At 40.9% G+C, this 27543-nt stretch overlaps 2 long non-coding RNA genes across 3 annotated transcripts in view; both read left to right on the top strand.

The window, feature by feature from the left end:
• Nucleotides 1-517: 517 nt before the first annotated feature.
• LOC309688647 lies at nt 518-3462 on the top strand. Its single transcript, XR_014271138.1, has 4 exons — nt 518-832; nt 2162-2832; nt 2981-3055; nt 3276-3462. It is a non-coding gene; the product is annotated as an uncharacterized lncRNA (long non-coding RNA).
• A 13121-nt stretch (nt 3463-16583) lies between these two features.
• LOC309689630 overlaps nt 16584-27543 on the top strand; it is a 50890-nt gene continuing 39930 nt past the window's right edge. For both annotated transcript variants that reach the window (XR_014271473.1, XR_014271474.1), the window contains exon 1: nt 16584-16676. This is a non-coding gene — a long non-coding RNA (uncharacterized lncRNA). The remainder of the gene's footprint in view (nt 16677-27543) is intronic.

Below are 27543 nucleotides of genomic sequence, written 5' to 3'. Positions count from 1 at the left end.
ACCTATATTAGATAGATCTAGAGAGCAGTATATGCACTAATAATATGCACTTTTAAGAAAACAGTGAGAGAAAAATGAGTTGCCCTCTGTCCATGTAATTTATGTCTGCAATGAATCGAGTTCACTTGTTCCTGTGGCTCAGTGATACTATTGTCTTTCACAGAGGACTGCTATAGTGATAGACAGTTGTTTTCTTTGTACAGTAGTTTATATTTGCAGCATAGTTGTGTGCTGAAAGCCGTCCTTTAGTGGTTATATGTGCATGCATAAAGTGCTGAGATCACATCACCCACATGCACACATGAAAAGCTGGAGGTGGGGACAGCAGCAGGACATTAACAACAGAAAAAAAGCAGGATTACCCATTTTAAATGATTGGACAAATTATTACAGAATACAACAATTATGGATAAAGTATTTGCAATTAAATCATTTTACGAAAGAGCAACAGCTCAACTGATGTAGTAAACTTCATGTTCTAGCCACAGGAAGCCAAAATCCATATCCTGCTTACCAGGGGCGGAGCGTGGGGGTGGCTTACTGGGCTTAAGCCCGGGTTGTTTTGTCAGAAGCCCGGGGTCTTTTGGAGTGTAATTTTTTCATAGTTAGATGCCTGGCTGACAACTGTATAAAACAAAAAGTACACATAATATTCGAAGCACATAGTGCACACTGTGGGAATTTACGACTGTGCGTGAATCCCCCCTGATATTGGTATGATCCGAGCTCAGGCACTAAGCGACTGAGCGAGGGGGCGGGGCAGCTGCTACCTGTCAGTGCGCTGTTGGAGAAACAGAGCCAGCCATACTAAGGAGAGCTTAAGTTTGACCAGGTACCAAAGAAAATCATTCGTACCGTACAAATAATGTAAATATGACGGTGCATCACGAAAGATTGATATCAAACTGATCACTTGACCAATATTACGTTACTTGCTCTTCAAGTGAATCAACAAATGGCGAAATGAAAAGCCGAACAAATGCTATTTTTTTTTAGAGAGTCTTAGCTTACGTGTGTTTATTTCATATTTTCAGTTCTTACCCTCCCCGACTAAATCGGTTTCAGTTATGTACTGAAATATAAGAATGGATGTCAGAAGTAAACAGTTATCAAACACTCAGGTGAAGAAATGACACTCAGACACTTAGAGCAGTTTTAACGTGCACGGGTGAGAGCTCAAGAGAGACTCACACCCCCTGCAGCAGTTCTCTGCTTTGTGTTCCCATACAAGGTCGTTTCTTGGGTGGCGATTTCCTGTAGCTTGACAGATAATATGAAGGCAAACAGTTTCCGTTGTAGAGCAGAGAGCCAGCAATTAAAAAGTGCAGCTGGTTGAGTACAAGTTGAGTACAAACAGAAATATAAACACTCTTAGCTGATTATTATATAAAAGTAAAAGTAAAAATCCTCTGACAATGGACATTAGAGTGTTCTTTCAAAGAGAAAACTCAGGTAAATGTTATTTTATATATTATGCTTTGTATGTTGTTCAGTATATTTCTATGCAAAACAAGAGGGATTTCAGTACACAGCAGGATATTCACATTTGTAACCAGATATTTACACTTTAGGGAGAAAACATAAAACATTTTTACTGTACAACAACAATTTAGAGTAAACTGTTTGTTTTAGATAAATATTGAAATATATTTTGAATTAGTTAAATGTCAGAATAAAGAGAGACAGAGCTGTCTATTTTTTATCACTTTCATCAAATTTAGGAGTACATGTACACTAAGTTTGTTAATTAATAAGAAAACTCCAGACGATTCCATTCTGAGCTGCAGAAGCTTCTGATAGGTTAGTAGAGTCCATGTGAGTAAATTGGTGGCACAGCTATGGATGCATATAAGGCAAAACACAGAGCCTGTTTCTGTGACATGGGAACATCAAGAGATGTCAACCAAAACACCAGGAAAAGAACTGTGGAGCTCCATAAGTGTGGCTCAGTTTTGAATACAATTTGGTGCCATTTGCAATTAAGAAATACAGATAGTTTCTCTCTTTACTCTTAAAGTTAACAAATATGTTTTTTATATTTATCAATCTAAAAAAAATAAACATTTAGTCTGATTTGATGTTACAATTAAAAAAGTGTTTGTGTTTTGATCTGAAGAGTTTGTAAATATCTGGTTTCAACTGTCTATTTGATGATTGTCAGCACAAAGAGAGAGAGAGAGGAACAGAGAGGGAGATGGAGAATGAGGACAGAACAGAGGTGGAACAAGAGCAGGTGAGACACACATGTTAGTCAAATGGTTGTTTAGCAAAAGTATCACCGTATCATAGGTCCTCATGTATCTCGTACCTAGTGTTTCTTTTTAGGTTTGTTATTTTTCAAATTCTATATTTATTAAGTTATGCAGGCTTGTTTGCACAACAAGGCTAAATAATTATATAAACTTTTCTCAATCTAAATAGTGGACTTTGGTAGATTTAAAAAAATAAGTGTAGTGCAGGTCTATGATGATTTTTAGTGCTACTATCATCTAGTTCTGATTCTGGTTCTGTCTTGGTTAAATCCTAAGTAGTGCTGATTTTGAACTGTTGCAGTCCTGTTTTAATTCTGGATCAGTTCTGCGTCTGGTTGAATTGGGGTTAGTCCTCGTGTCTTGATACAGCCCCGACTTCGTTCTGCCTCGCTGCTTAATTAAAAAACTAGTTTAAGGTGTCCTGCATGTGTGATATATATTTTTCCCTATATGTGTAAATGCCGGCAAAGCCACTTTACTTTGCGCTTTTATTTTGAAGAGTACCTTAGCACTTCCTCTTTTATTGTGTCAGACTTCCTGTTCTGTTCTCGGTGAGGCGACGCAAACACGTTGCTTCAGAGTGAGTAAAAGCGTTTGTTTTTGAGGGTACTCATGCAAAACTATGTGTTTTATTTATCTGTCACATGCTATAACTTTGAAAGTTTACTCAATGTGGTTGAATTCGTTTTTTATTGTGTATGCATGTCATTTGTTTGTGGTGTGGAAAGACTGGCTAAGAGATGCGCATGGAGGAGGTTGGCTAGCTGATTCAGCATGATTAGCACCCTTGGAAGCAGAAAGAGGTTGGTTAATGATTGCAAACGATTGTTTATGTATTTAAGACACAGAAAGGTTGTTGTTAATTCATTTTATTAAATGCTGTAACATAAATAGTTTAAAAACTATTGATTTATGTCAATATCACTATTTGGGTTAATCAAAATAATTTTCTATAGTAAAATGCGAACATTTCTGCACTTTCTACTTGAATGTTTAATGGTATTTGTTTGTGCATCTTTATAGTTTTCACGGTGCCATATTGTCGGTGGTTTAAAGAGGAGAGAATAAAGTTGCATCAGTCGAAGCTCTCTGCGTCACGAGTGGTAATTCCAAGTGGGCAGCTACAATATGAAGTCATTCTTTTTTTAACAAAACTCAAAACAGAGCCAATTAATCTTTCAGTCATTTCTAAGCCCCCCCCCAAAAAAAAAAAAAATCCCACATGCATACTACCCTTTAGGGCTAAGCCCCGGGTGTTTCAAATGTCTGGCTCCGCCTCTGCTGCTTACTTTCCAGTCATATAGATAATCTTTTTTTGTCCTTTTGCAACTTTTTCTGTCCTGTGAATCACATTCTTGACACTGTCTGACTTGACAGTATTGTAATCTTGATCCACCCACGCAGCAAATGTACAGCTGAACTCAGGATATAAAAATGTACACAATGTCTGACACTTAAACATAGTTTCAAACACCCCCACATGCCCCACGGCAGTGTAGTGCACAGACAAAGGCAACTCCTGTCAGTTACATTTGTCGTGAAAACCCAACTCTTCCTGCAGCACAGCAAGTTTTGCTTATACACCGGCAAACATTCAGACACTGTTGATGACATTATTGACCTACAGAACATTCGATTAGACCAAACTCAAACTTTCTCGTACTTGCAGTGTCGCATGAGGACTAAAGTCTAAACTTTGTGACCGCTTAGTACTTAGCTGCTGATGGTGAAAAGGATGTATAAGGATTGTTCTTCATGTCTTTTATGGTAAATGTACTGGGGGGGGGGATGATGAGAAGTATAAAGGCTGAAATGGAGAATCAGCTGACCAGTTGGTCCCGCAACACCCCCGGCTGATCGAGTCAAGTTTATATCCCAGAACCTCTAGGAGGGGTGATAGGTGCAGCAAGCTGCCCAGTGCCCGGCTCTCTTTTCTTTGGCTATCTCAAAATACTTATTGTAGCATAGCTAACATAAGATATATTTAGATATTTTTAGGTAACAAAGTAACCATTTAAATTCCACTGATGTGTTCTAACAGTATCCTTAAAAAGATAAAAAATATTTTTATCTTTTCAAGTCCTTTGAAAAGGCCTTAGGGTGCTGCCAGCTCTGATGTTTGTAGTGGTTTGACATAAAATATAATTGCCAAATTTGAAAGTTCAGATGTTTTACTTGCTGCTGGTCTCTCTCAGCAGACTTCCAGTAATTCAGTTTCCCAACATGTTGCTGTGGTGCACAAATAAACGGGTGTGGTCAAAGGAGCCATGAGCTAGATTAGATGAGCAGAGGCCTGTTTAATTGTTAAAAAATAAGATCTACAGTGTAGCTTAATGGTAGAATGCCGTTTAGCATGTGCGTTCGTACTGATGGATAAATTTGGTTCACTCCTTTCCTTATTTAATCTCTCCTTTCTCCTGTTTGGTTGCAGCAGAGCGGGGTGTTAAGGGACAAGAGCAATTGAGGTGTACTAGGGCGAAACCCCCCTGTAAGCGGCTGCGAACATTTCCCTTGGAGCACAGCTGAATCTTCTTTACTGTCTGACACTGACATCGTGCCAGGCAGCTCGAGTTGAGGACCATGTTCAACAGAGAGTGCCAAGAGCAGTGACCCAAAACACACTGTGTCCAAAATCAAAGTAAACTGTGACAATCCAGGAAATGCATATCTGAAAAACAAACAAGAGCAAAATAAAAAATAAAGGAATTATAATTTTTTATATATAATATCTCACAGGAAACCTTCGTAATGATAAAAGCTATTCACAAAGCATCTCACACTGACGGTTAAAGGTCAGCTGATGTAGAAACATTGCAGCTGATTATCATTGTGTACTTAGCTTTACTAGCTTTACTTTGGGCTAGTAACTCGACCTTTCCACTGCAGCTGTCAGATAAATGCAGCATATTAGTGTATTTCCAATGGGAAATCTGGTAAAGTATCCACAGAAAAGAAATTAATAGTTAAGTAAAACTAACTCAAAATTTTCTTGATGCTTTTAGTTACTACCAGCACTCCTCTAATACCTCAGGTTTACACAGCTGTGAGGTACAAGTCTGCTGTTAATAATACAATCCATTTCACAGGAAAATTGAAGAGTTTTGCTGTTTGTTGCTCGGGTTGTTTTACAGAGACGTGTGCTTTGTTGTAACAGCTGGTTTGCTGTCACCACGGAAAGCAAGGTTTCCTTTTCCTTCACCTCCAGCCATTCCGCTTTTTTATTAAACACAATGTCGAGCGTCTGCTTTATGTCATGAGTTAAGTTGCATGTGTGCTGAAATCACGGCAACAAACCCAGCGCACGTTGCTCTCACAATCGAGGGCGTTTACCTGAACGCTATTTGCAGTATCACCTTACTTGAAGTTTTAGATGCATCACTGGAGTGAATGTAAACACACTTTGCGATTCAGTGGACTCTGAATTAACTGAAACATGAGTTGTGGGCTGCACAAATCAAGCACCACCATCTAGTTCAGGTTAATGTGAGTATGTATCTGCGTGGCTTAAAGTCAGTGCCTCTGTGTGATCAGCAGTCTGGATGGCCACTCATGACCTTAATTGGGAGAATTTCTACAGACAAACTAAACTAAAAGTCGTGTGAAAGTAAAAGAGTTAAAAAGTCCAAAAAGTTGTTGGACCTAAAAAAAAAGAAAGAAAAGAAAAATAAGCCTAATGGTCTTGCTGGAAAGCGTGTTTATCTCTTTCACTTTTGCCATCCATTTAAAAAGGAGTTGAGAGATTAAGAGAAAAGCTTAGGGAGAAAAGCTATTTTACTGAAACAATAAAGTAATGCAAGATTATGCAGGGTGGCAAGAGCAGTTAAGCAAACAGAGAGCGTTTGCCGGCACTCCATAATACACTGTCTCTGTCACAGGCCCTCTGTTTTTTAGATAATATGGGCTTTTAATTCAACATGTAATTTCCAGTAATTCTGCAAAGTCTGCTCACTCTTTGAGGGGAGAAATTGAGGTGATGCGGGGTTGAGTTTTTTCCCCCCACATCTGCTGGCAAGATTGAGGAAACAGAATTAAGACTTTTTCATTTTTGTTGTTCATTAGTTTTTCAGCACTTGGTATTAGTTTGGGGGATCTAAGGAGTCTCCACCCAGGACACATGTTTCTGATGAGAGCCTTGATGTGATGGTGTGATGTTTGGCTGTGCGCGCTTGTAAATATGGACACATATGCGTGCATTTGTTTACAGATGGATAGTCTGAGAGTAAATGACAGTGGAGACAGAGATGGAAAGAACTCACCACCAAAGGGAAAGTGATGGCAAGAGATCAGGAGAAAGAGAAATGAATGAGTGGGAGGTGTAGACATCCAAACTGTGAGGTCGGCATAACCTCTGATGACCCTCTCATGCCCCATCTACATGCAGAATCTCTGAGGTCCACTCTTGGCTTCCCTTACTCTGCTGTTTGGCCAGCATTGGGTAGCACCCATGTGGTTCTCCTGTGAAATATACCCAAATTAATTAGCCTCGACCCTGCAGGACATTCTGATTTACAAAAATATGCCGATCATTGCAAAGGATTTTATACCGCTTTGGTGTTTTGAGGGTTTTCACTTAAAATAACCGAATACACATGGACATGGGGTCCCTGGTCAAGATTTTATTTAAACTAAATTTGAAATAGAAGAAAACAGTTCTGTTTAAAAATTCTGTTTGTCACGGTTTGTCTGGCCGAACTCAGATGCAGGACTCAGGAATGAAAGTTCAGTGAGTTTATATATAGTGTTGGTGCAGCGCAATATATAAAGTCTTTTTTGAAGTGCTCAGTTGAAAAGTCCAAGATGTACAAAATCCAATGTGAGGAAGGGTCCAAGTGCCCAATCCTCTCAGTGTCCCGAACAGAAACAGGTCTCAGGTTAAACACCAAACAGCTGATTGAAAGATGATCCACAGGTTCTTGAATGATTCAGGTGCATCCAGGAGGATCCCGCCCCTGTACGGCAGGTAAACACACCAACACTCAGTGCAGCAAACACACAAACACAGAGAGAGAGAACAAAGGGGAGAGAAATGGTTGGGATGCACAGTGAAGACTGGAGGACCATGACACTGTTTTATAGCTGCTCTCATCACAAGACATTTTTATCTGATACATGAAAAAAACAACCTTCACAAGTGCAGATAAAATTAATACTGAAAGCTGACTTTGAAGGTGAACATATTGAATTGATGAGTACACCATGTTTATTATTCTTTTCATCACAACATGGATAATGAGGTTGAAGACATAAGAGCCAAAGTACCAAAAGCAGGTCTCAATACCACATTGGGAACGCTCTACCCACTCTTCCCAGAGATTTGGGAACAAGAAGAAATACCAGTAGACTCGAAAGAAGTGCTATTATCAGTCTTTTCCAAGAACTGCTAAGGAATTAAATTAAATTGAATTGAATTAAATTTTTTATATAGGCCAAAATCAGAACAATAGTCAAAGGTGCTTTATATTAAAGGTAAAGATCCTACAATAATTCGATGAAAAGCCCAACAATCAGTTGACCACAATGATAAAGCACTTGGCAACAGTGGGAAGGAAAAACTCCCTTTTAACAGGAAGAAACCTCCAGCAGAAACAGGCTCAGGGAGGGGCGGGGCCATCTGTAATTACATTACCCTCAATTCCAGGGAAAATCCCAAACAGAATAATTTTGGACAGACTAGTGGGAACTGCTAAGAAACTATGGAGTTCCAGTGAAGCTGGTTAACCTGATCAAGAGGTGAGACAACGGTGCCCACGTTCACCATTCCTGTTCCTATTAGTGTTTGACTGGGTAATGAAGAAAACCATAAAAGGAAGAAGAAACCGAATTCAGTGGACACAACTGATAAACCTGAATTTCACTGATTTGGCCTTACTGTCAGTCTTGGAGGACAACAGTGGCTACCATCAATAAGATACAGACTATCACCAGAAGCCACCCAGTGAAAGTTTTTTATGATCTATCAATCATTCTTATTCGAAAATGCGAAGCAAGCAAATGTAAAAGAAGGGACAGACAAGAAGCTGTAGATGGACAGGATATAAACTGAGGAAACCAGGCAACAACATCACCAGACAAGCACAGACGTCAACCCGAAGGGGAGGAGAAGAAGAGCAAGGCCAAAGAATACATGGCAGAGAACTCCAATAGGATCCTGAGAAGTTGGGAAACAATTGGCATCAGATTAAGACAATGCTTAAGAGTGAGCACTTTGGAGGACTCAGGAGGGGTGTTGAGCATAAGTAAGCGAGTGTTTGCTGGTGGGAAATCTTCTTTCTCCACTCTCAAATCACAGCCAAATGCTCATTTACTCATGTAATCACCAGATGATTTTTCCATAAGATATAATTTCTATAAATCAAGCTTTGAAGATTAGAAATTTTATGATGCATCCCCTGTATAAATGGTCAAATGCATGTAATCCCAGTATGTATGGGTGTTTTTTCTGTCTTGCCAATTGGTCCATGTTGCTTTTTAGCTTTACTGCTTCAGACCTCTCCCATTGTGCTTTCTTGTTTAAGCATGAAAATTCTCTTTTGCTGATATTTTTGACTGATTGCTCATTTTAGGGTTTGCTTGACCTGTGTTTTTGCCCACTGTAACCCTTTTTATATGGCTTACTGAACACATCTGACATCCTTTTACAAGGCCGGTTGGGTCTTGGAGCATTTAACCTGTTAGATCTGATATGCCTGTTCCCAATTACGTGCATTCTTTTCACAGTAGTAATGCTTCTCTATTCCTGCGGGAGCTTGTGTTTGCTTCTCATTCAAAACCTGTTTCTGTTTTTTCATCATTGCCTATTACTGTTTGTGAGGCTCCCTTCTGCGGATATTCTTTCTGTTCCCATACTCATTTACTTTTCCTGATTCATACTCGGGTCCAAAAATTGAGCCGATTTTATGATCATTTGTGAGCTTTTCCTTAAAACAAAATCATCTTCAGTTTGCCTCATAGTTAGCTTCAAGGAAACTGCTGCACTGATATTACTGCATCAGTGCAATTTAGATCAGCTCTGGTAACTCACCAGTATACATAATAAATGGTGTTAAAGTCATCAAAGCTTTCAGGCTGTGTTTGTGTGGTGGTATGTATAAAATCCTGTCACTCTAGCACCAAAACATGCCAAAATATCCTCCAAAATGTGTTTTTTAAACACAGTGTGACACACGTAGGTCTGTTGCTATTGCACCAACTGTAAAAAAAAAAAAGAAAAAAAAAAGAGATCGCTATTCAACGTCTGTTGACAGACAGAGGAGAGAACTGTGGGAAAAGAGGTCAGAGACGTTGTTTTGGCTGCATGCAGCAGCGCCATAAATCAGAAGCTGTATAAACTGACTTTTTAGAGAGGACACAGAGGCGTCTCTTGGCCTGCTGGATCAGAAGCAGGCAAACAGAAATAAGAACTATGTTTATGCGTGTGTGTGTGTGTGTGTGTGTGTGTGTGTGTGTGTGGGTGTTTATGTATTTGCTTTTAAGTTTAAACATACTTGTATGGTTAATTTCCCCAAAGGGATCATTAAATCTCAGCATGTCTTATCCTGTGTGCATAAGTGTGATAATACAGCATGAAAACAGCTAATATTCATGGATTTTGTCATTCTCATTACTTTTAACTGTCTTCCTTTGATTTAAGAAATTTGAAAGTTGTTAGAGCTGTATTTACCATAATCATGTGGTTTTATAAACAAGATTAAAATTTGCAATTCAGTTAGTCACAACGAAAAGTTGACGTTTTGACTTACAATTGTCCATCCATCAGGCCGTTTTCTTTCTGCTTAAGTCAATCCCAGTGAGAGGCACTTTGCCAGTCAGCCTCGCCAGAGAGGCAAACAAATATTCACGCTCACAAACGCACAGCCCATTTAGAATCATCAATTAATGGCTCAGACACACTGGAGCAAAAATAGGAGCTCAATCTCTGACTGCCTACAGACTGCCTTGAACTTTTTGGCATTCAGCAATTGATTGTGAGTACCTGTGGTGAGCAACTTGCATAGCGACTGCACAGAAAGCGTGGTTGCAGGCAACATGTCTTCAAACAAAGTGGAGTTCAAATTGGAATAACTTTAATCCCTGTTAGAGTTGAATCTATTTGTTCTGATGAGCACAACTCGTCTGTGATGCTTCTTTTTGCAGTAGAGGACTCGACTAAAGTTGCCTACTTTTTTGTATTTTGATTATATTGTATTAGTGAGCACCCTTGTCACTTAAATGGCCATCCTGCGGAAACTACATCATCATTTGTGGAGGAATGTTTGGATTTCTTTCTAGATCTATGATGTTCTGGCTGTGACTTGACTGTAAATAGTTAATGTGAATTTCTCTATATGTAGACAGAAAGAATTTGCAATGTTTTGCCAATTATCAAAAGCAGATTGTGTGTAATTACCAACTTGACCCAATTCAAACTGAAAGCAGACTGATGTTTTATCACCATCTTGACATACCAAAGTTGCTTTGAAGATGGCAGCTGACTGTAAGTGGTCTCAGACCTGGTCCTCATCTTCAGAGCAACCATTTCAAAGGCAATGAGATCACAAGTTTATTGCACATGGTCAGAGCACGGTCTCTAACCACTGTTTTCCCTAGTGTGACTGTAGCATTACATAACAGGCATGTATTTTGCACTGTGGGAGGTAGCTGGAGTACCTGGAGAGAACCCACACAGGCACATGGAGAACGCACAAACTGCTGGCCTGGGTCCTTCTTGCTGCGAGGTGATAGTGGTAACCACTGCACCATTGTACCCCTTGCCTACAGTTGTTTACGTTGTAAAAAGGTTGCCTAACATCTCCATATGGAACACATCTGCTGGAGTCCAATCAGGGTGCAGGTGACAGGAAATCGATTTCTTTGTGTACATGTGAATGATCTGATGCTTTGGAGTTCTATTGTGAGACATGTTTTTTTAATCGTTGCAACAAAAAAAAAAGAGATAAAGCTTGTTTCTTGTCCAGTGAGCTGCCTTCAGCATAGTTTTCAGTGGTTCTTTGTTTCTTTGCTGACAGTAATGTTGTTCTTTGCTGTGTTGACAACCCTTCCTACTGACAAGCTTTGTTGCTTTGTTGGTTTAATGCTTTAGTTTTTCACCAGCAACATCACCTGAGACACACTGTTACATAATTGCCAATTAACAGGGTAATGTGAAACCTAACATGTTTCACATTAACACTAATAAGGACAATATAAACGATCTTTCCTTTATACTATTTAATAGCCCATAACCACAAAGCAGGATTTAGTGAAAATCATCCCAAAGACCACTTCAGAGAAAATAAAGTGGTGAAAATGCTCAGTTACGTGTTTAATAGATTCAAGACAAGCTCATGATTATAGTAATGGAGTTCTTTGTAATATGCTACCCTAACGCTGTATGAATTACTGACAAAGCAGCATTTTAAGTAGTGTCTCAGGCAGCAACGATGCCAGTGTGTTTTTTTGTCATGTCCTGGAAGAGCATAGCTGAAGATGTGACCACACAACAAGTGCTCTTCTATCCTATGGGAGCTTTAAATTAGCAATAGTGGTACATCAGAGCCTTTGCAGTAGTCATGCAAACTGACAGCTTGCACGACTCCAGTGACTGCTACAGAGCAGCTCACCACAAGAGAGATAGAGCTCAGTTTTTTTTATTTATGACAAAAGCCTAGGAGGAGACAGGAGACTGACTTAATCTTGACACGCAGCATCTGAAACCTGTCCCTGGCAACCTGATGTATCATTTGATCATTTCTTATTCCTTTCAATATGCAAAATAAGAACATAGTGAACAACAAAGACATAAGACTTTGACAAAGGCAGAAGGAAGACTACACTGTGCAGACTACATGCATGAGCAGTAAGACCAGTCCAAGCAGTCTTTTTCAGTGCGCCATTATAAAATTTGATGGCCATAACCTTTAATTAATTTGCAAGAAGCACTACCACTTTTTTGGTAGCACAGTAGGTTATTGCATTACCAGCATGTATGTAATTTCAGCATGCAGATTTTCTATAGAAAAGTGCATTTGAATTTGTGTGTGGCCACAAGGAACTTAAGTTATAAACAAACTTATTTAGTCTAATACTAAATAAATCATTAGTGGCAGCATCAGTAAAGTAACATTTCACCTGCTTTATAGCTGATAGTGGATTACTTCCATAACAATGTTTATTATTTTTGGCCCAGGCTGCTTTTATCCATCTCTTCATCTTCTGTCAGTAACAGGAAGTGTTTGAAAGTCTTTGAAAACAGTGCTTGCATCCCACTTATACAAAAGGATAATGCTACTCTTACCAATGCCAATCATTCTGAGAAAACAATAGAACTATCTGCTGTAAACATTATCAGAAAAGCTCCCAAGGATAAGACATTAGAAGCACGAGGAGTTGAGCACCAGTATAATGAAACTTGGTTATCGTTTCACTTCAAGTCATAGACTAGCGAATTGGTACTGAAGCTAAGTGATTGTTTTACATTTTCCATATAACCTGAGTAGAAATGCACAAAAATACTATGTAGGGTTTTAATCTGCAATCCTAGGACTGAACCTGTGGACCAGTTGGCTCCTAGGCGAGCATTGACCCATTTCTTGCTACATCTAAAGACTCAGTCACTCCAAGCTACTGTAGTATTTGACAAGCCTGAATCACTTTCCAGGACATGCTTGGATATTCCAAGGTGAAGTACCAGGATGAATCTTATGACTGCCCGGTTGATTAAAAGGATTCATAATGGTATCTCCAGAAAAAAAAAAGTCACAGTCAAAATCCATTTATATGGATCAAACCCTCTCTTATTGTGTTGGAGGGGTTTGTGTGTCCCTGTGATGCTGGGAGCTGTGTGGACAGATCTGGAGAAATCAAATAAGTAGTGAGGATGAACTGGGAACACTTGTTGGAGGAACCTATCCATGGAATCTTTAACTTCCATGTCCAGCATGCAAGAGATACATGTCAGGGATTGCGAACATAGATAGCAACTTGAGGACTTTCTGGGCTTGGTGGGCCGAGGGGTCTTCTGAAGCACCAGATGGATATTAGAGTACCAATAGGGCTGTGGCTTCAGCAGTTGTGGAAGCACAGGGTTATACTTCCACAGTGGTATGCTTCCGCTACTGCCTTCATGGTGTTTTCAAATCTCTCCTACACTTGAGTGTGGGAGGAGTTTGGAGAAGCCATGGAAAACGGCTTTTGGCAGGTGTCAAAGAAGTTCCCTCTTGGCTTGGCCAGAGAGACTGCCTCAAGCGAAGGAGTTAAAGTATCTTGGGATGTTATTCACGAGTGATGGGAAGGTTTGAGCATGTGGTTATGATGCTTCCTGGGTACCTCCCTTTGGAGGTTTTCCAGGCATACCCAACTGGAAAGAGACCCTGAGACAGACACACAACCGACTGGAGAGATTGCATGTCATCTGGCCTGAGAATGCCTCAGGATTCCCTAAGAAGAACCAGAAAGTGCGGCTGGAGAGCTGGATAGCTGGACTAGTCTCCTTAGCCTGCTGCCACTGTAATCTGACTTTAATCAAGTGAAGGATAATTAACAGAGCTTTTAAAAGAGGGAGGACAAAATATGAAAACAGTAAAAATATATTATATATCAAAGATCAGCGTTTTTATTTTCATTCTCTACATGCTTTAATAGGGGCACATACAGGGCAAGTGAAAAAAGAAAGGGCAATCTGTGTGAAGTGGCCTGTTTAGTGTGGGGCACTTACATCAATATAATATGGTTCCTTTTTTCATGATGAAAATGCATAAAACTGCAACTACTAACTGCACTAGCTAACGTCCTCTTAGCTTGTTGTAGCATCCCTGAATAACAGTTATGCTAACATGGATTTAGACTGCAGCTAGGATGGGACTACATCAGCTTTCAGTGGCCCAAAGGGTTGGTGAACTGTGTTCACCTGGGACTGATTCACAGTAACAGCAACAAAGGGCAACAAGACATGGAGGATGTCCAAGTGTGTCAAAGGTCATTCAAAGCTGAAGTTTTACTTTTTCAGAAGTTTCAAAGCAACAGCAATCCAGTAAGAACATCTGATCTACATAATTGGTTGAAAGACTGCCTGACACCTGATCAATCTGTACTGAACATTTGCACTTAGTGGTGATATCTAGAAAAAGAGTTGCTGGAAAGATGCTCTGAGAACTATTGGGTAACAAAATGTTTGAATTCAACATTACACTCTTTAACTTGAATTGAAATGAGAACAAGAAGAGCCAATACTGCAGGAATTGTTACTTCATATAATGCACAACACTTTTACCCAATAGCACAATCTCAGCTGTAGTGCACTGGCCTTGGCGGAGGATGTGCTTTCCCTGTCCCTGTAAAAAAATGCCAACAATAAAGTCAGGTATGTTTAGGAGCTATAGTGCAAAGAATAATAGCAAGTAATACAATTCCAGTTTTCCAAAACTTTGGCCTATGAGCGATAACCACAACAGCCATACAATTCACTAACTTTGTAGGGACAATGCCAGGGGTTTTCAGTTCCTACTATTCATAACTCTATAGAGATAGAACGAATGAATATGGTCTGTGTCTGCAAACATGTAAAGTGAAAGAAGCTTCAAGAAGCTGTGATGCAGTCTAATACGTGCCTGTAAGGGCAATCATATCGTATTAATGACCCAGTTTTACCTTACAGTGAACAATGTAACTTTGCTCACATTGTTCACTGTAAGCAAAATTAACACTACATAGCTTTTCCTCCTTCATTCATAATTGAGTCCGGCGCCTTGTTCCCATTTGTGATTGGGGAGGTTTATGTTAAGCTTCTGATGTTCAAAATCAGAGTCGGGAAGAGACACTGATGAGACAGTCGGATGAGGAACAGAAAGGCTCTGTGGCTCATTCTGACAACCGATCTGGTGCCATCAACAATAAAGTCCGGTAGTGGTTGCATGATATTTAACCAGACCACGAACACAAACCTCCCATAGCTTTAAACATTAAACATCATGTTCCCTGCTTCATCACGTTTTCTCTTAGTCAGAGTCTGATGGATAGAGTGTTACAAGAAACCACACACCATCCCTGCTTGTTCTTGCTTGCATGACTGTATCAAAAGTTTGTGGCTTGTTGAATGTAATGTATTTTATACTGGTGGAACTCACTGTCCTGTGTATATTTTAACAAGATTTTGTTTTTTAAAGCAAATGCATTCTGATTTACTTTTTGGCACATTATGAGTCACATGTTACAGAGTTCATTGCCTGCTTTGACTCTTGTCTCCATTCCCTCACAGAGTGCACTAAGCCAATCTAAGCACGTAAGTTAGTGTGCCCATGAAGATGACTCTGAGGGAGAAAATTCTGTTGGTAAACCACATGTTTTTTTTTTTTAAAGCTTGGAGACATTATTAAGAGACAGTGTCGTCCTCTGCTGTCCTCCTCTTGTGGGCGTCAGGGGCCAATCAGACTATCATTACTCTGCTGACAACATGTGTTTATTGTTCTGAAAGCAGCTGCAGGGGATTCTCCCCGAATCCTCAACTCTTCATGTGTTTTAGATAAACAAGTAAAATACAATGCTCTCTTTCTTTAGGTTATTTAAGAGATTATTGGGTGGATTTATTGATTGTAGCACGCTGGTATCTTCTTCAGAGCAATAAAAAAGTACAAAATTTTGCTGGAAATGCTATTAGTTACAAATGACTAGATACCCAGTCAAAGTGTGATGGATGATTGTGACTGTTTTTTTACTTAATGGTAACTGGAAAATAAAGCTGAAAAATCCATAACCGTTTATCTTTTAATGCTGGTTTGACACCGGGCATTTTACTGCTCACACTAGTAAACGGGGCCATGTTAAAGCCTTTTGCAAGCATTAGAAGGAAAATATAGTTAAGTTTACAAGATCGAACGGTATGCGATATTTGTTTCATTTGTGTAGTGCCAACTCACAACAACAGTGGTCTCCAGGCACTTTATACTGTAAGGTAAAGACCCTATAGTATTAAAGAGAAAACCCAATGATCTCCTACAAGAAAGTATTTGGTGACCACAGGAAAGAAAAACTAATTTTCAATAGGAAGAGACCTCCTGCAGAACCTGGCTCGGGAAGTGGCAGCTTGGGGGTGAGGTGAAAAAAATAGAGAGACTAGAAGAAACTGAAGAAAGTTACTGACATGCAGTAGTGTTAGAAAATGCATCAGGGGTGAAAAGAGAGGAGAGTTGCTCGTTTATGTCAATCTGAACTAGCAGCAAAATTGATAGTTCATTGTCACCAACAGTGTTGGTCAAGTTACTTGAAAAAAGTAATCAGTAACTAATTACTGATTACTAATTGCGATTTGCCCTGGTGCAGGTGTGCCACAGCGGTCATATCAGTGGAAGGATCTGCGAGTTTCTCTGTGAATTTCACAAAGAAGTTTTCTTCTCACGCAGTGAACAGCGGACGCTAATGTTTTTGTCACTTTTTACGGAATCAAACTCGAAGGTCAGTACTTCCAAGCTGTAAACGCTGCACGCTCACACTCTCTCCCGCACTCGATATATGATCCATTGTTGATCTGCACACAGCTGTTGCCACGAACGTCGCACTCGCGTACTTCATTGTCATGAGACACTCTCACAAACAAAATCACGGTTTAGTAACTCAGTAACGCAGCGTGCTCTAATTACCTTTTTTGCAATAGTAATCCCTTACTTTACTCGTTACTTGAAAAAAGTAATCGGAGTGATGCGTTACTGCCCATCTGTGGTCACCAACTATGAATTTACCAGAAGGAAAGTTTAATGCTTAATGGGTAAATTTGAGAGAGGGTCTCCCTCCCAAAGTCAGACCAAGAGCTGAGAGGGGACTGACAGCTGAAGGCTCTGCCTCTCACTCTACTTCTGTGGTGAAAATATGCTGTTTGCAGGTATGGCAGACTCACTTAGCACAGTGTGCTTTGCCTACTACACGATTCAAGTGGATGCCAAATGAATGAAGGCTCTGCATATATAGAAATACCTCTGTGTAGGCCATCGCAGTACACTAACCTGTACACTGCTGACCCACATTCACTGGAAATATGTTATGAAAGTTTTCTTTAGGTTTCGTGCAAAAATGATATCTTATGTAACTCCTTTGTTATCGCAACCATTTTGAACAGTAAATGTAATTACAATTTAAAATAATATTTTCCCTCAACTGTAACTGATTTTACTTCAGAATTATGTTTATTTTGTTATTAGGTTACATAACTTTCTTAAATGCAACTGGTCACTCCATAAAACTGCGTTTCAGTAATACCTTTACCATCTGCAAGACTTAAACTCTTCCAACTGGCACGATTACATGGTCATTCATCAAAAGTTTGCTAACGATTAAATAATTTTGATACTGTATCCATCTTCCCCGGCAGGCCTAAAAATTTGGCCATCAAATCCTACTGCATCAACGCTCACAGAAACCTGTGAGTAACAAGAGAAAAGACTTTGTTTGTCTTATGAAGTTTCTTAGGGACATGGGTGATGAAACCATTAAACAGCTATGGGAGAAGCAACCCCACTGACACTGATGGCTTTAGAGATAGGTGGGCGGAGAACACACCAGGGACAGATCATGAGAAACCCAACCCACCTCCTGAAAGCCCTGCTCCAACCTCGCCGTCCGTGAACAGGGGAAATGGACTCCTTGAAATTCCACTCTGGCCCTCCGCCTGACTCCACTCCCACCTCTCTTCTTGGTCTTGGATTTTCCCTCTGTCAATCAGGATAGGGTCCAAGTCTCCCCACAATGGCCGCCACCAGCACTGCTCACTGTTCAAGCTACCATTTCTCCTGCTGACTAATTAGTGTTATGGTTAGTTAGCATTTTTGGCAGGCTGGGGGTTCCCTGTGACATTATGTCTAAAGCACTTGTCAAAACAGCGGTTGGAGGAGGCGTGCTGGCCTGTTGGCTAAGGAGGCTGAGGCAGCGGCAGGGGTAGTGGTGGTGGAGGTGGAGAGGACAGAGGAAGGGAGCCAGGGAAAATGCGGGTGGGCGAGTGCAGGGGAGAGAGAGCCTGGCGTCTCATGCGAGACCCTGACAGCTTCAGTCTCCAGGCTCCCTGCCCACAAACAGCACTGGGAATCAGAGAGACAGGCAGAATTAGCTGAGCTTGGAGCAGCAGTATGCAAACCTGTCCTTGTTGCCCAGAAGCAATCCCCTACCTTCTTTACAAATCGGGGTATAGATGTTTGTGTACCGCAGCACATAATCTCAGCCGCTGTCTTCATATGACCGTAACCTCACTGACTGTCAGAAGCAAAACAATGATGCCACTGAGCCTCAAGTCCTCTTAGTTAAATTCCTTTAATCCTGTTTATGCTCACACCAGCTACTCGCTCTGAGAGTAAACTCTTGTATTCCTTGTCATTCTGTAATCCTAGTGATTTCAGCTGTTTTTTAAATATGTTTTCTACTTATCTGGAGTTATAGCCACTCCTTGTTCCCCATTTACTTCTAATCTTAAACCGATCCCCTGCTGATAAGCTATCTCTCATTTGAAGAGGAAAATCTCTATGTAATATGGCTTGTTAAGAGATTCTGAGAGCATGGTGGGCTCAGGAGGGAATAGAGCAGCTGAATAGTTTGGCTACAAGTTTAAATTGAGCATAAAGGTAATGGAGTATTCATGCTTTTTTTCTTCCCAAAAGCCATAACCACCCTGAACTCACACATGCACTGACAGCACAGTTTCACCCCCGAATCCAAGGACTTCCCTCTATATGCAGACTACACAACTACCATCACCATTGTGCAATACTTAACTTACGTGCAATAACCCACACCTTAAATATATAACACTATTTATTTATCTATTTTATTTATTTTTTCCTGATATTTTTATGTTTGTACATCTGAATACTGTTCATTTGTATATAGTGCTGCAGAACTGTGCACCTCACCCCCCAAATATACAGCTATGCAGATGATTTTCAAACTCATGACGTCACAGCAATAATCCATTGCCAGGACTTGACTGCCCAAAATCTGACCCCTCCTGCACCCCACCCCCCCACCACCGCACTCCCCCCACCCTCTTCTCCTGAGTCCGGTGTTTATTTGAAAAGTACAGTCTACTCAAATTGATTTATAGCTTTTTAAAAGGAGGGTTTATGGTATTCCTGCCAGTTAAAGGCTCCTAAGGTTGCAGTGTTTTTGGCTGGAAGCTAACTTATTCTCAGACAAGAACATTACGTGTCATCTTTCCACACAGTACAATGCATTCACAAGTTTGCGTTCTCAGACAAATGTACAATACCTTTACATAGCAAAATTCAGGTTTTCTTTGTTTTTATTCATCGCAGGATTCAGTCCCAAGTACAAAGTCCGGTTTCCTTTGCAAATCCCGCAGGAAGCCTTCCACCTTCCCTCTGTGCTGATATGGAACTGGGATTTTCTCCAGGTCCTCAAAAGAGTGGCTTCAGAAACAGGAGCAGGGTGCAACATTTTACATCCCTGACCCACAGTGTGATTTCACACCACACACTGTTTTACTAAACAGGCTCACTGAGCAGAGTGCAGAAGCCAAAAGCCATTCATGCATTCATTCAGACATATATTTCTATCTGCCCATGCATCTACAGTATACATTCCTTCAGTCTGCACATACATGCGCCCAATGCTATAATCTCCAAACTCTAATTCAGTCTAGCTGCACACTGTTACAGTAGAATCACTCTGTACTGCAGAAGATGTCAAAGAGCTCTGCGGGGCAAGGGAGCTCATCAATAATTCAGCAGAGAGTAGGTGATGGCTGGGTATAGTGGAGAGGAGCATGTGCCCTTGACGCGCGGAGGTCCAGCCAGGCCCTGCAGGCAGAGTGATAGGCTGATGCCCTCGGGGCACTGGGCCACAGACACCAACATCGCCTGTGGAAGCCTAGTCAGAAGCCCTGCTGCTTAGATTAGCTCTGCCAGTCCCTGTGTGTGTATGTGTTCCCTTGGCATGCTCAAGCCTCTCTTTGTGTTTGTTTTTGTGTAGGGGCAGTGCAGCTAACCGTGTACTGTTTATAACTGGGTATTATCAGTAACCATTAACACCTCTGATAATGATTGCTGTGGATCAACGCTCAGCGGCAGGCTGAGTGGTAGATAAATAAACATAAAAACACACTGAACGCTGGCAGCAGATGCATTTATGCACACGCAGAAATGAAGCCCTCTTCCTAAACCTGGCATCTCGCCAGGCTGACTTTTTTTTTCATTGCACTACCAGCCGATTTCAAACACTCGCTGTGCAGTGTCACGCAGCATACTGTAGACTTGGAAAAAGCCTGCCAAAGTAACACTTTTGATCTCAAAAAGCACTTCTGTTGATAAGGCATCCTAAATTCTCTCCATATTTTCCAGTGTGTTCACAGTTTGGACACATGCATCTTTGCTAACTCCTTTCATCATGCCAGAAAATCTTAAGGTGGCCATATATCAAATAAAAAGATTGGTTTCGATTTCCCCTTACCCACAGCGTCACTCAACGTCGAGACATCTCCACAAACAGAAACATGAGCTACCCTCAAAGTTTCCAAAATGAAATTTCCCATTTTTCCAAAGCCAGAATTATGCCAGATGCCAGGTTATCTTACTGAACTCTCCTGCTCAGTTTGATTCATGCTAGCTGTAATTATGAACAACACTAACCAGGATCAGGCTGTCCACAATGCAGGCTGTGCAACACCAGCGTGGTTTGGAACCGTACTCCCACTGAGAAGCCCTGCCTGTGAAGCAACCCATCCACTCCTACCTTCCACTTTCATATATTCCCAAATTCTATGAATGCTCCTGTAATTCTGCAGACAGAAGGCACGTTGGGTTTGAACCAGTCTTTCACAGTTCAAACACTGCTTTAGACAGTTGGAATGAGAGATGGTGGGATTTGATTTGAACCTGCAGGTGGTTACAGTGCACTGCCTGTGGAAAATGTTATCGCCAGGGTGATTCTACTTTTGCCTCCCTATCCTCGTCCCCTCCTCCCACCAGGCGGAATGACATTTATAGGGTCCCATGCAGTGGTCTGTGACCATGAAAACCATTGTTGCTCTTGAACGCTCATCCCACCATTCCTGCTACACTGCAGGTCTGTCAGACAGCTAAGAATGTAGGGATGGAACGTCTGCAGGGGCAGAATGGTTGACTGACTTGTGTGTATGGTCTCTGCTCTAACTGAAAATATGGAAATCAGCTGCAAGGTGATTTCACACCAATGACCTAAGGAAACATATATGAACATTTTTCAGTTAGAATGGTGTTTTTCTAAGCAATGGTGTGATTTTTGTTTTCTTCTTTTAAAAATGCATGAACTTGAAAACGTTATAATTTTACAGTTTATAGTTCTCACCCCCACACTGGCTGCCCCTCCCTGAGCCTGGTTCTGCTGGAGATTTCTTCTGTCATGGTACCTGGGTCTGTGACCCAGAGTTTTGAGTTTTTCTTGTTTGTAATCTTTATATTTTAATTACGTATTTTGCATTTTTTGAGATAATCAGATCATGCATCCATTGGAGGTAAAACGTCCAGCTTATTGCACCAGCATCCATCTGCTCTTATAAGTTATCTAAGTGACTTATATATCATGTTTAACCTGAGTAGCGAAACACGGCGGTGGGTTTGAAAACGATGTGCCGGGAGTCCGGTGTTCTCACGGCTCTAGTGAGCCTTGCCCCCGGCTCGCTATGGAGCTGGTGGGTAACAGACGTCTCCGAAAACGTCGGAGCGCTTTTGAAAATATGCGGTGTCTTGGTAAACTGAACAGATGTTTGAAGTTTACACAGCTACATTCTTGCCTGAAAATCTGTTAAACGTTTATTTTGTGACCCAGAAAGAATAATACGAGTAATATTAAAACTAACTAGCTGCCGCCATTGTTGGAAACTGAGCTGGGCCGCGCTATGAATTCTGGGATAGGTTGGGCCACGAAGTATACACCCGACCCATCCTTCAAATATGGGGAAACGATGGCCGCATTTGTTGGAGTCTTTGAATTTGGACAGTCTTCATCATGTCGCTGTAACGTAATCGGCCTACAAATACGGGCACAGGAGGATGTGGTTCCTGAATTTAGACACAGCTACGATACCGGACACAGCTTCTTCTTCTTCGGGGTTTAACGGCAGCTGGCATCCTTGTACATGCAGTGCTGCCATCTTCTGTTTCAGCCCGTTATTACATTCTTAAATCCTACTACTTATTCCTGCGTCTTTTGGGATCTTACAAAGCTTCAGCTTTGACTATTAAATTAGTCGTCGACGATTTTGATAGTCGACGTAATCGTGACTAGTCGACTAATCGTGGCAGCCCTAATTATGTGGTTAAGTTAGTGTTTCCTGTGCCAGTTATTATGTATTATTTTCCCCTTTGCTCTGTGTCCTCCAAGTCTTGTGTCTGTCTCTTCTCTCTGTTCCCTGTATTTAGTCAGTCTGAGTCTGTGTGTTTCCCATGTTTTCCTGTGGCTGGTCTTTGTCTGTTTCCTGTTTTATTCTGATAGTCATTTTTCCTGTGTGCGTCCTGTCAGTTAGATTATCCAGCCTGGTACCCCTGGTGTTACCTCTCTGCCCTGATTCCCTGGGTGTATAAATTGTCTGCATTTCTCTCTGTTTCCTTGTGTGATTGTCCTCATCCTCTGGCTATGTGTTCTGTCCGTTTAGTATATCTCAGTTTAGGTTTGTTGTAATTTCCTTGGTTAATGTATTTGTTAATTCAGCAATAAAGCAGCATTTAAGTTTAATTTTGTGTGAGTCCTGCATATTTAGGCGCATTTCTGTGTGCCTCACACAGCACATGACATCTTCCTGTTAAAAGGGGTATAGCCGTCTATAGTTTGTGCTAAGATATTAAACTGAGTTTATGAATGGATGAATAGCTTCTAGCTTCAACTCAAGTTTAAAAGTAGTTCTCCCAACACTGAAATATGCAATGTTTTAGTGTCATAAAGGTAAAACAAATTGTCTAGGTGATATTTTTCTCTTCTAAGTATTACCATGTACCAGTTATTTGAAAGATTTTGATTTATTTATCATTTGTCTATTGCTGGATTGATGGCAAAAATGCCACATAATGTTTCATAGATTTGTCATCAATGTTTCTGAGATGCATATATCTGCAATGAAAGGAACTGGTTACATTTTTTTCTATCTTGCTTTGAATAAACAGCTGATTTTTTGACTCTTAAACGCTTTAAGGAGAAGGATATTTTTTGGGGAGAAAACATGCACTTCAAAGAGCATAAGTAATGTCGAGCCAGGAAAGAGTGCTTGTAATATTTCCCATTTGCTTGTAAAAGTGGGCAGATAACAAGCTGATATGGAATCAAAGAGAGCTGCTGTTAGTTGTAAGGCGGAAATATGGGGGGGGGATGAGGTTTGTGGCTGTTTGTTACTGCATGCTTCTGGTTGGATGCCTGGTGAACTGATTGGCTGCTTACACCAGCCTTTTAACATGCATTTATGCTAAAAAGGACATGTAAGGAACTGCTGTTGCTTCACGTTCCTCCTCGCTCCCAGTACCACACCTCTCCTTAGATGCACGGCTGAATACCACACAAACATAGTAGTATACCCTATGCTCCACAGTTTTACCTTAAATTCTCAATACAGCATAACCACACACAAATCACATGAACAGTCAGTGACTACTCTCTTCACTCAGCTTATCATACTCACTTACAGGACTGATGAACCCCAAAGTGCTCCTTTATTGTTTGCAGATATTTGTTTTACACTGTTTAAAGCACTGAATGTCAAAATCATTGAGGAAAGTGTGCTCGGCCATGTTGATTTAGAGGAACATTTACATCGACCGGGCGCTCCGTCCTCTCGCTTCCTTTTCTCCGTGTTTCCCTTCCTAACCAGAAACACATTGACCCTGCCTTTGAATACAACCCACTGAAAGCAGATCAGCATGTAGAAATGAGGTGAGTGGGTTCGTGCAAAGCTGGGCTGAAGCCAAACTAATAACTGCACCATATTAGCAGTAGGTCACAGGAAAGCCATGTTTTTACATGTAGTGGGCTGAAGTCAAATAAACTGCTGGCTTGCATGGGTTTGCCTGGTGTTCTCTATGATTACCTTGTCAAATTCTCTGAGATTTTGTACTTATTAGTCTGCTGATGGAGCTGTTAGAGGGTAAATCGAATTCTGTGCTCGTATACTTTACATATTATAAGTTTACTTTAATTACACAAATATCAGCGTGTCTAAAAAACAGCTTAATTCTAATGGAAGTAAATAATCACAACATTTCCCACACCAACCGCTCACCTGCTTTTTGTGCAAATAAATGAACAAAGTGGTGAAACAAAAGTGAGATGTTTGATTTAGGATTGTGCAACAAATATAGCTTAAAGGACTAATAAAAAAGATTTATCGTTCCTCCCAAGGATCCAATAACGAGAAGATTTCTGAGGGTTTGACTGTAACACTGATTTAACCATTAACTCCCTAAAGGATGAGACTTTACAGCTGTCAAAACCTATTTTAAATCTTTTATGTTCTCTTTATGAAAAAGAAAAAAACCTTTGAAATTGAGCTTGTCCTCTTTAACTGTTTGTAACCTTTGTAATACAAGTATAAGGACTAAAATGGTGATTTTTACTGACCTTTATTGATCTTAAGGTAAAAGTAACATAAGCTAGAACAACATATTTGGTCAGGGTGCCCTTTGTGGGACAGTAATATTTACAAGGCATTTGCACACTGATGCTCTGGCTGTGACAATATTGGATGCCCATAGATGATGATCCTGTTTTAAAGAGAGTCTGTATCAGGACGCTGGGAGGAAGTTGGTGTGTGGTGGGTAAGCCACAACTTCAGCTTGTGTCCCCTTTTGCAAATTTTACGTTTTGCTTGACTTCACGTTTTTTTCATGCCCTCCTTTTATTCGCTTTTTACTTTGCTTTTGTACTACAAGATTAAACCTGTGTGCTGAAAGTGGTGCTTACCCAGCGTGACGGCAAAGGTCCTTTAAAAGAATGTGGCAAACCTAAGGGAGAGAGTTTTGGGTACAGTATTTAAGATGTGATTATTGGTTTTTAAAGCATGGGTGGAGGGGTTGGCACCTTTTCACCTCTCGGATCTTTCTCCCATTAGATCACAGAGGTCTCCTGAGTAAACGCTCCTGGCTGTCCTGAGCTCCAGATTAAAGTACAGAGGAGACCGCACCTTTGCAGTCGCTGCTCTGAAACTGTGGAACAAACTGTCTCTTCAAAATGAGTTCAGAGTACTTTTGTTTTTGCTGCTTTTACTGAGGTTGTTTATGTTTTTTAATGTTACTTGATTATTTTAGATGTTCAGTACTTTGGTTGACTGCTATAGAAATAAACTTGACTTGGGTCTTTGTGAAGATATGTTGATATTTGCATTTGTGGTAGTGTTGTGCTGAATTACAGCAGATTTAAAGCCAGAGCATTTGACTCTCTTTCCTATTGTTGCCAAATTACAAGAAATGAAAAGACTCTTGCCAGTGATGCCCATGGCTAGATTAGCAGGTCAGACTTGTGACCTCTTTTAACAAAGAGGTTGCACTTGTGCAAAACGTTATCCTTATGGGATTTTGATTTTATTGTGTAGCTAAGTAAAGCGCCGCTTCCTTTTCCGTGGAGGTCAGAAAGAGGATTGAAAACAATCAACGTGATGCTTTAATAGTTTTGTGTAATATTTCTATGTGGATAAGAAGGTTAGATGTTTCCCATACATCAGTATTTAGGCAGATGTCAGTGCTCGAATGCTGGAGCTGCGTCTGCACTTGACACTTGGCTACTAACGAGACGATTTTTTTGTGTGTAAAGTCCAGTGTGTATGTTAGCAGTACATTGGTAGCCCAGGGGAAAGCACAGACACATGCATAAACACGCACATGACAATTACTTTGAATGTCTGGATGTTTATTTCGGTGCTTTTCCACTCTGTTGTTTAATGCGTGTTGTCAAGAAACAGTAAAAGTTTAAATCGAAACAGCCTGCGCTTGGAGGGAGGTAATGGAAATCATTAGAGGACATCATTGTTCAATATTTATGTGTGTGTGTGTGTGTATGCACTTAATACACACACACATAAATATTGTTTCTCTGTGTGTGCGTATGAGCGCGTCAGTGTGTGTGTGTAACTGTCAGATGGTGGTAAATGCATGTTTGAGCCCCGGTCACGTTGAGAGACGTTCACACGTGTCCGCAGTTTACTCGCATCTTCACGTTCACTCTGTTTACAGGCTTTACGGGAGAACAGTGTCCCTTTGGTTCAAGCCATTACTCATAGTGTTAGAACTTTTTAATAGGAAACCAAGTGAGATTTGGCTCAGCGGAGACTCATGCACAGACAATAGCTCATTGATGCTAGCACTGTGTCACTCCTAACTTCTCACTCCCTCTGCGCCTCTAGGTGCTGACAGACTGATGGGCAGCTATTGTTCCACATCTGAATCGGAGGAAGGCAAGCTGTGGCCTCTCCCCTGTTTCCTTGCTTCCCTCTTCCACTACTTCTGAGCTCCCTCTCCTAAATCCTTACTCGTTTTCACTATCTGCCCTCTTTTTATTTCCACGTACTCTTTTATTTCGATTTCGCAGATATCCCCCATTTGCTTGCGCGCTCATCTCCTGCTCATTTCTCCCTTTGTGTAAGTCTGACTTCCTCTCTCTCTCTTTTTCTCTCTCTCTCACGTCTTGCTGTCTCGTCCTTCCCCCTCCCTGGCTTTCCCCCCACCATGCATCTGTCATTCCCACTCTCCCTCCCTTTTTATCTCCTGACTGTATGTATCCGTCGATCCGGGTCTGGAGTGCCACGAGCGACTTGGCAGGTCACATTCTTTGCGCCTCCATCTGCTGGCTTGATCTCCAATTTCACTTTATCAACATTGTCATCCTTTTCACTATAGTGTTCCCTTTATGTCTCCGTCTCTTTCTCTCTCGCCCGTCCTCCTTTGTCATCACCTCGGTGTGCCCGTGAATCCTTCTTCTCTCATAACCTTCCCCACCAGCAACCCACGGGCTCACTGTGCGGATGACTTGTGGTGGAAAGCATGTTCGAGGTTCAAAGCAAAGTTTCCTCAGCAGTCGTAGTTTAAATTAGCACACTTATTATCATCTAAAGTTTTCCTCAGTGGTGTTACACTCTGATAATTGCTCAAGCTCTTTGAGATAATTGGAGTGTTATCAAAATTCCGCCGTGGAAATGAAACCAGATATCCAGCGTGTTAAAAGGGCCCTGTTAATGCATGCAGCAAGAAGTTGTATAATAGTGACAGATAATGTGGTGTAAAGGTGTTAGAGCTTGAAAAGGAATAGATTCACTATATCCACTTTGTTTCTTCCTTGCCCAAAGTTTGATGAGAAGATCAATAATAATCCC

This window comes from Aulonocara stuartgranti, assembly GCF_965226115.1.
Source record: "Aulonocara stuartgranti genome assembly, chromosome: 15".
NCBI lineage: Eukaryota > Metazoa > Chordata > Actinopteri > Cichliformes > Cichlidae > Aulonocara > Aulonocara stuartgranti.
This window is presented reverse-complemented; position numbering and strand designations above follow the sequence as displayed.